Below are 9959 nucleotides of genomic sequence, written 5' to 3'. Positions count from 1 at the left end.
GGGCTGAAGAAGCACAGAGAATCTCCCCTGGCCCCTGTTCACACCCTCACTGTGTTTTCCAGGAGATCCTGTGACCTCAGTCAAAGCTGGGGGCAGTTTTTGAAGGAGGCTTTTCTCTCCAATTCTTCAGCTTATTTTTTTCAGGGCATAGCATCCCTGCATAAGTGAACAATTTTATTTTCAACCAAAGGTTTTGTCCGATCATAAAACATTTTTACCATGCGCCAATGTAACATTCTGAATTGTTTTAATGGAAGGAAGTAACAGGGAATGAAATGTGCAAAGCCAGAAGAGGTTTGCAATTTGAATGGAATCCAGGCGACTGATAAAGCGGGAGTGTTGCTTCATGTCAACCGCCCGCTTACCAAACTGGCAATTCATTGAGGGATGATTCTACAGACCTACACAGAGATGGAAATTGACTGCAGAAAAGATTCTGGAAGGCTCACCTCAGCCTCCTCCTGGAGAATCCCGTGGATGAAGCGTGCAATCACAAACGTACCCATCCTTCCGTCGTGGTGAGAGGCGACTGTGGGCCGTGTCACACCCTGATCTGTCCTTTCTCCTGATGCCCACAGACGTTTGAGAAGCATCATGGCTGTGGTGAAGCACATGGAGTCAGAGCTGGGGCTGAGGCTTCCCTGTTCCCTGCAGGGTGTCTCCTGTGTCGCTGCCCGCCAGAGAGAACCCAAGGTCAGTTACTCTTAGAGCTCCTCCTACGATCCAGTCCTGTGATCCTTTGAATAATGGCCTTCTGCTGTTCACCAACGGATTCTCTATTCCTAGAACAGGAGCTAACACTCCGTAACCATCATCTGTATCACTGGGGTCAGTGAAGTTCTCTGACAGGTTCCTCATGTGCAGAACAACAAGAGTAGCACCCAGTGAGCTGCTGGGAGGACTCAGTGTCTGGTGTTCACAAGTCCCAGCACATGGTCTGGGACATGAGCCCCACATGCCGCCCTGAGGCACCTCCCTCCTCGGTCTCCTCAGTTCAGTGTCTCCACCGGGAAACCACCGTGAGGGCCTGCAGGAAAACACAGCAGACTAGAAAGTCCAGTTGGAGATTTCAAGTGTGCTACAGCCTCTGCAGCAGGAGTGAAGCTGGACCTCCAGGTTCTGGTGAGGGCCGCGGGTGGGTGTGGTGCCCTGGATGCGGGGCCGGCTGCAGATGCTGGTGCGCTTCTCCCAGGCATCAGAGGTGCCTCCTGTTACCTCTTGTCCAGACATTGTAAGACATCTAAGCTGGAACATGACGTGTCACAAGTGTGGAGCTCAGGAGAGGCCTCCGGAGTAGAGACGAGAGCTTGGGGTCATTTGTCTACAGAGAACACTGAGGACCGTGGGGCTGAGTGACACCAGCCGGCAGGAGAGGCCATGGCGGGAAGCAGAGGCTCCGGCCGGACTCCAGGGAGCATCAGCGACTGAGGGGCCACAGAGCGGGCAGGGCCGGGGCGGGGGCAGGGGCTGCCTGCCTGCACTCTCATTACAGCAGAGGCAGTGACCTTTCCCTTGCTGTGCCCAGGGAAGGGACGGGCCCATGGCAGGTGCTGTGAGCATGTGCTTGTTGGGTTCCTGAAGCAGAGTCCAGCCAGCCCAGAGGGCCACATTCTTGTCACTGCCCCTTGGAGCCGCAGCTCAAGCCAAGTCCCACACACCCCTCTCTGGGCTCTAACTTTGTGCTGCCTCCGATGTTCAGGGTACTTTAGTTCAAACCATATCAAAAGCTGGTTTGAAAAACAAGTCCTATAGAGGTGCCAACAGAGTAAGATGAGTTTTTTATTTTAATAGGTGCCTTCTAAAGACAGTTATCTTATCTTTGTTATTTATCACACGCATCTGACACTAATGTCAGCGATTTCCATGTGGATAGGGAAGGCATTGGGACTTGCTGCGGGGCTGGGTGTGAGGCTATGAAATTCCAGTCAGTTGCTCCGTCCTGCGGCACATCACGGCAATGCATTTGACACCCATACTGTTATGCAGCCAGCCAACGTTCCTGGAAGCATCCGGTAGCTGGAAAAGGCTCCGGAGAGTACAACAGGGTGGTGCTCTGTGCTGGGAAGGCGTCCTAAAAAGCATTTTCTGGAAACTAATATCCGCCATGGTCCTATTTTTGAAAGCAGAAATGGCTCTTTGGAGAGAACAATTTAAAGGGTATGAGTGTGTTTGTGCCGTAAGCAGCGGCTGCTCAACAAGACTAAGCTCCACTGCTGCACTCAGCTCTGAAGACAGCTCTGAAGAATGCCCGGCCCAAGGGCTCCTCCCCACAGCTGGGCGTGAGAAAGGCATGAAAGCAGAATGGGAGACAACTGCACAGGGAGAGTGCACTGCTACACGGGGAGGGACAGCTGGGCACAGGCAGACACCTTCACATGGAGAGTGTCCCACTACACAGGGAGGCACGGCCGGGCCCAGGGAGACACCTTCACGAGGAGAGTGTCCCACTACACGGGGAGGGACAGCTGGGCACAGGGAGACACCTTCACATGGAGAGTGTCCCACTACACGGGGAGGGACAGCTGGGCACAGGGAGACACCTTCACGAGGAGAGTGTCCCACTACACGGGGAGGGACAGCTGGGCAGAGGGAGACACCTTCACATGGAGAGTGTCCCACTACACGGGGAGGGACAGCTGGGCAGAGGGAGACACCTTCACATGGAGAGTGTCCCACTACACGGGGAGGGACAGCTGGGCAGAGGGAGACACCTTCACATGGAGAGTGTCCCACTACACGGGGAGGGACAGCTGGGCCCAGGGAGACACCTTCACATGGAGAGTGTCCCACTACACGGGGAGGGACGGCCAGGCCCAGGGAGACACCTTCACATGGAGAGTGTCCAGGCAAGGCCCAGGGAGACATCTTCACATGGAGAGTGTCCCACTACACGGGGAGGGACAGCTGGGCAGAGGGAGACACCTTCACATGGAGAGTGTCCCACTACACGGGGAGGGACGGCCGGGCCCAGGGAGACACCTTCACATGGAGAGTGTCCCACTACACGGGGAGGGACAGCTGGGCCGAGGGAGACACCTTCACATGGAGAGTGTCCCACTACACGGGGAGGGACAGCTGGGCCCAGGGAGACACCTTCACATGGAGAGTGTCCCACTACACGGGGAGGGACAGCTGGGCCCAGGGAGACACCTTCACATGGAGAGTGTCCCACTACACGGGGAGGGACAGCTGGGCACAGGGAGACACCTTCACGAGGAGAGTGTCCCACTACATGGGGAGGGACAGCTGGGCAGAGGGAGACACCTTCACATGGAGAGTGTCCCACTACACGGGGAGGGACAGCTGGGCCAAGGGAGACACCTTCACATGGAGAGTGTCCCACTACACGGGGAGGGACAGCCGGGCCCAGGGAGACACCTTCACATGGAGAGTGTCCCACTACACGGGGAGGGACAGCTGGGCACAGGGAGACACCTTCACGAGGAGAGTGTCCCACTACATGGGGAGGGACAGCTGGGCAGAGGGAGACACCTTCACATGGAGAGTGTCCCACTACACGGGGAGGGACAGCTGGGCCAAGGGAGACACCTTCACATGGAGAGTGTCCCACTACACGGGGAGGGACAGCTGGGCACAGGGAGACACCTTCACATGGAGAGTGTCCCACTACACGGGGAGGGACAGCTGGGCACAGGGAGACACCTTCACATGGAGAGTGTCCCACTACATGGGGAGGGACGGCCGGGCACAGGGAGACACCTTCACGAGGAGAGTGTCCCACTACACGGGGAGGGACAGCTGGGCCCAGGGAGACACCTTCACATGGAGAGTGTCCCACTACACGGGGAGGGACAGCTGGGCCAAGGGAGACACCTTCACATGGAGAGTGTCCCACTACACGGGGAGGGGCGGCCAGGCCCAGGGAGACACCTTCACATGGAGAGTGTCCAGGCAAGGCCCAGGGAGACATCTTCACATGGAGAGTGTCCCACTACACGGGGAGGGACAGCTGGGCACAGGGAGACACCTTCACATGGAGAGTGTCCCACTACACGGGGAGGGACGGCCGGGCCCAGGGAGACACCTTCACATGGAGAGTGTCCCACTACACGGGGAGGGACAGCTGGGCACAGGGAGACACCTTCACGAGGAGAGTGTCCCACTACATGGGGAGGGACAGCTGGGCAGAGGGAGACACCTTCACATGGAGAGTGTCCCACTACATGGGGAGGGACAGCTGGGCCAAGGGAGACACCTTCACATGGAGAGTGTCCCACTACACGGGGAGGGACAGCCGGGCACAGGGAGACACCTTCACATGGAGAGTGTCCCACTACATGGGGAGGGACAGCCAGGCCCAGGGAGACACCTTCACATGGAGAGTGTCCCACTACACGGGGAGGGACGGCCAGGCCCAGGGAGACACCTTCACATGGAGAGTGTCCAGGCAAGGCCCAGGGAGACATCTTCACATGGAGAGTGTCCCACTACACGGGGAGGGACAGCCGGGCCCAGGGAGACACCTTCACATGGAGAGTGTCCCACTACACGGGGAGGGACGGCCGGGCCCAGGGAGACACCTTCACATGGAGAGTGTCCCACTACACGGGGAGGGACGGCCGGGCCCAGGGAGACACCTTCACATGGAGAGTGTCCCACTACACGGGGAGGGACAGCTGGGCCCAGGGAGACACCTTCACATGGAGAGTGTCCCACTACATGGGGAGGGACGGCTGGGCAGAGGGAGACACCTTCACGAGGAGAGTGTCCCAGTACACGGGGAGGGACAGCTGGGCCCAGGGAGACACCTTCACATGGAGAGTGTCCAGGCAAGGCCCAGGGAGACACCTTCACATGGAGAGTGTCCCACTACACGGGGAGGGACGGCCGGGCCCAGGGAGACACCTTCACATGGAGAGTGTCCCACTACACGGGGAGGGACGGCCGGGCCCAGGGAGACACCTTCACATGGAGAGTGTCCCACTACACGGGGAGGGACGGCCGGGCCCAGGGAGACACCTTCACATGGAGAGTGTCCCACTACACGGGGAGGGACGGCTGGGCAGAGGGAGACACCTTCACATGGAGAGTGTCCCACTACACGGGGAGGGACGGCTGGGCAGAGGGAGACACCTTCACATGGAGAGTGTCCCACTACACGGGGAGGGACGGCCGGGCCCAGGGAGACACCTTCACATGGAGAGTGTCCCACTACACGGGGAGGGACGGCTGGGCAGAGGGAGACACCTTCACATGGAGAGTGTCCCACTACACGGGGAGGGACAGCCGGGCCCAGGGAGACACCTTCACATGGAGAGTGTCCCACTACACGGGGAGGGACAGCTGGGCCAAGGGAGACACCTTCACATGGAGAGTGTCCCACTACACGGGGAGGGACGGCCGGGCCCAGGGAGACACCTTCACATGGAGAGTGTCCCACTAAACATAGAGTGACCCCCTGGCACAGCATCCGCTTTCATCCCCAGAGGCCAGGACAGTATTTTTGTCCAGTCACTGCTTGGCTCAACTCAAAACAACTGAGCCTAGTGATGTTACAGAGAAATTCTAGAGACTCAGAAGTCATGTAAATTAGATTCTCCTAATCAACACGAGCTCTGAAATAGGTCTTGTTCAAAGCAGCATTGGTGTCCATTTCTGTGGTGATGTGTGGCACTGTGTGGCACCTGCGTCCTCAGAGGCCAAATGTCTATCCTTGTCTTCAGAGAACCCCCTCCTGAACATAGTGTCCCGCCAAGAGAGTATTCTAGGAAACTGCTGTGCTGCTAAGGGAAAAAGAATAAGCTACTCATGCAGAAATGTATTAATTGCATCACACCTATTTCCAAAACAGTGTTGGAGAAGGTTTATATTTAAAACATACATAACATATATGTAGAAAAATATAGAACATATATTAGGTTGATATAATTGTGGTTTTTGTCATTACTTTTAGTGGCAAAAACTGTTATTACTTTTGCACTGACCTAATATTTAAAATGCATATTACATTGAATAATAATATATTATTTTAAGTATATATACACATGTAGCATATATATAACTGTATATTATTTTCTATATGTATATAGTTAAAATAAAAATAAGTAAAGATGGAGAAAGAGGCCATTGTCATTGGAAGGGCAGGCATGCAGTGCTGGGCATGGGGTTGAAGTAAATGCCATTAAGCCGTAGCTTTATTCTCTGTCCTTTGGATCCTTCCAATGCCCAGCTAAATGGACGTCTCCCCTTTCCTTGGCCTGTCTTCCTAAATGTGCATGCGGTCAGACCATTTCGCAGGAACATGCACTCAAAGGGCCTCCTCTTCTGCAGAATGTGGAGGTCTGTGCACAATACAGGCTCCCTGCGGGACCCCCAGCAGCTCCCTCAACTTCCTACGCTCTCCACCCCTCTTCATCGGGCCAAACGCCAAGAGTGAATGCCAGCAGGAGCTGTGGATGCCCTGTGACGTGATAGCGTGTGCCCTTGGAGGCGCATCCGCTGGAACCACTGTTTTGTGTCAGCGGGGATGGTGGTAGCAGGCTGGTAGCTGCCAGCCTGGTGTGCAGGGGATACGTGGGAAACCTCTGTTCCTTCCTCTCGGTTTTGCTCTGAATCTAAAACCTGCTTTAAAAAGTCCATTCTTAAAAAAACAGAATGGAGAGAAACCCTTCAGATACAATACGTGAACTTTGAAACAATCCTGGTTTGGGGTTCAAAAACAATAAAGGAAGCTCTCTCCAGGGCAATCACAGAAATGTAAGTAGAGGCTGCACCTAGATGGTGTTATTCAGTTAGTGCTCATTTCTTAGGCGTGTGTGATCGTGAATAGTGCTGTAATTATACAAGTAATTAAAGGCACACCTGGAAGTGCCGTTCAGCGACAGCATTTCTACGGGGAGCCACAGTGGTGCCAAATTTTTTTTTTCCTGATGATTTACATTGGTATCAGATTGAACTCAGAGAAACTAGAGAAAGAAATGACTAGTCCATCCCTAAGGCCCTAGCTAAAATGCCACTGTCTCCACTGATCTTTCGCCAAGACATAAATAATATTCCTTCAAGACCATCAACCTTGCAAGTGCCTCAGGAAGCAGGCATTTGCCGTTGTTGGCTAAAAAAGGGTGCCATATGCTTTAGCCATCATAGAGTCAGCCTAGCAATGGGACTTTTCCATATGTAGAGCTAGGACCTGGCCACTTCTTTAAGTAAGTTATAAATCCTTGCCTGATTTTCTATTTAATTATTTTATATTTAATATATTTAATTTTTCAATGAACAACAGTTATTTTTCATGTTTTAAATAATTTATCATTTTAGTAACAAGTCAAGAAGGGTGACCAAGTTGTTCGCCTTTCAGTATCTGCAGCTGGTCGTGCATGTCTGGTACCTGAGGCCTCAGTAAATGCTAAGAATTTCATTTAAAAGTAAGCTAGTGGCCGGGTGTGGTGGCTCAAGCCTGTAATCCCAGCACTTTGGGAGGCCAAGATGGGCGGATCACGAGGTCAGGAGATGGAGACCATCCTGGCTAACACGGTGAAACCCCGTCTCTACTAAAATATACAAAAAACTAGCCGGGTGTGGTGGCAGGCACCTGTAGTCCCAGCTACTCGGGAGGCTGAGGCAGGAGAATGGTGTGAACCCAGGAGACAGAGCTTGCAGTGAGCCAAGATCGCGCCACTGCACTATAGCCCAGGAGACAGAGCGAGACTCCGTCTCAAAAAAAAAAAAAAAAAAAAAGTAAGCTAGCTGGTTTGCCGGACTTACATTGTTATCTCTTTGTAAATGGAACAAGGCTCCAGTATGACAAAGGGGAAATCAGCTGTATTTAATATCACCAGTCAACAGCCAACACCCCTAAAGCTCACTTACCATCCTCGTACTTGCTATTTATAGCAGTGTACGTCTCTTTCTAAAAAATTTTGCAACTTTCAATTTGACAGATCACATCTATATTTAATTAACATGAAACAAAAAACTATGTTGACTTTAAAAGACTGGACTAGATTAAAATTATCTACACAGAGGATGCATTATGTATTCTAAATATTCCACTTATAATTTTCATTTCTATTTAACTTCACACAAAAGAAACTTTATTTTGTAATGTTATGAGATTTTCAAGAAAAATATTTTAGTTGATTTAATATTTTTTCATTCAGCACCACACAAATCCTCAGAGAGAAAAACCTTATAGGAAAAATGACCTTTCCATAACATGCACGTTCATCTTCTTCCTTTCAGAATTGTCAATTATCCCAGTTGCTTAGTTCCCAGCATCTTTAAAGAGAATGAATTATTTATGCAGGTGGTTGCTGAAAATGAAACACCATTCAAAGCTGAAATTAAAGAATTGTAAGAGCTTGGGGAATTCCTATGCCCAAATGTCAGGGGGTCATCTTCATTTTAAAGATCGTGGCTTTTAATATTATCATTTTTATGACAGTATACAGAGCAGGGTTTCTGGGATGCCTCAGCAGCTTCGCCGGGCCTCAGCACTTTTCTGAACTAACCAATGTAGTACAAACTATCATTGAGATCCAAAGGTTTAGTCACATAACATTCCAAATGACAGCATCATGTTAATTTGCATAGTTTTTCTTCACATTAATTTCATTGTATGGCTTGCTCTTTAGCAAGTGAGCTTCTTAAACTCAAAATAGTTCAATTTATCTACCAAGTTGTGTTTTTGGGGGAGGGCTATCATTTTCCATGACACAAAGTTCATGCACTTCCAGACTGCTCACTCATGTTTCAAGTTCCTGCTTGATGTCTGCACTTGGTCGTCTAATAGAGAACTCAAAAGGCTCAGCACTGAGCTTCCAGCTTCCCCACCCACAGCCTGCTCCACCTGTCTGCTTGCTTCTTCAACAGAGAAGCCTCCAGGCCTTGGTGACTGCAGGCAGTGAAGGCTCATTTCTCATTCACGGAAGCTGCGCAGCTGTCAGCACCAAGCTCTACTCCACACGGTCACTCAGGGTCTGACTGCTGCACAGTCGTTGGTGAGGCTTCTGAGGTCTCTGCATGGGGAAAGATGAAACAGGGAAGGTGCTTCCATCTGCTTCTACCGGGAGGTGATGTGAGCTATTTCCTCTCAGTCACCGTTCACAGACGAGAACAAGTCTCAGGACAGAGCCTGCAGTGAGGGAGGTGGGACACAGAAGTACTCGCATGCTGTGCCTTTGGGCACTCAGTCCGGGAGGTTAGTATCATCCGCACCGTGAACCCCCACCCCAGGTGCTGCAACACCTCCCTCAGCTGCTTATGCAAATGCTTTGAGTTAATCATCCATCTCTTTCTTTCTTTCTTTCATACCCCAGTGTAATTCCTCAGAGAATCCTAATGGCCCATTCCCAGCACACACAGAAAGCAGTTCCCATGACTGCTGCTGGCATATCAGCCTGAACCATACGGATGCCCCTCCTGATTCGGGCAGGTGCCACCTTCCCAGCCCAGCCCTTCTCAACCCAGAAGCCTGACAATCCACTTAAAAAGGTGTCAGATCCTGTCACTTCCCTGCTTAAAACCCTGCGAGGCTTCCTGATTCTCCGGGACACTCTCTGTGGGCTCCGCAGGGACGCACACTTGGGCTGGTTTTGTTCAGTGATGACGCTCAGACACTTGCAAACACAGTACTCAATAACTAACATCAGTTTCCCAACACACTGAAACTTTGTCAAATAAGAAAATGGCTTCCAGCAACTCCTTCCCTGCCTGCTCGACTCTGGCCGCCCCACAAAAGAGAAACGTCTGCACATCGGTGAGCTGATGCCCGAGACAGAAAGTGTGTCTAAAAGCAGAACATGCCCAGGCCTTCCCACGCACATCGTGTACCTCAAGGAGTCTCTGATGCCAATTTATACTAAAACTACGACTTCCTTCACCTCCTAGCCAGCCCTGCCCCACCCACTGCCGCACGCTGACCAGCTCTTCTACACTCAGAAAAGGCAAACCTATTTAAAAATAGCCTGATTGAACCTGATTAGGCGTTGCTGCCAAAA

At 51.8% G+C, this 9959-nt stretch overlaps 1 long non-coding RNA gene across 1 annotated transcript; it reads left to right on the top strand.

Moving 5' to 3' along the window:
- Positions 1–881: 881 nt before the first annotated feature.
- On the top strand, positions 882–1758 carry LOC104680239. Its single transcript, XR_750426.1, has 2 exons — positions 882–1122; positions 1328–1758. It is a non-coding gene; the product is annotated as an uncharacterized LOC104680239 (long non-coding RNA).
- Positions 1759–9959: the final 8201 nt, after the last annotated feature.

This window comes from Rhinopithecus roxellana, chromosome 17 (assembly GCF_007565055.1).
Source record: "Rhinopithecus roxellana isolate Shanxi Qingling chromosome 17, ASM756505v1, whole genome shotgun sequence".
Classification (NCBI taxonomy): domain Eukaryota; kingdom Metazoa; phylum Chordata; class Mammalia; order Primates; family Cercopithecidae; genus Rhinopithecus; species Rhinopithecus roxellana.
The sequence above is the reverse complement of the archived record's forward strand: the minus strand, read 5'-3'. Positions and strand labels throughout refer to the sequence as shown.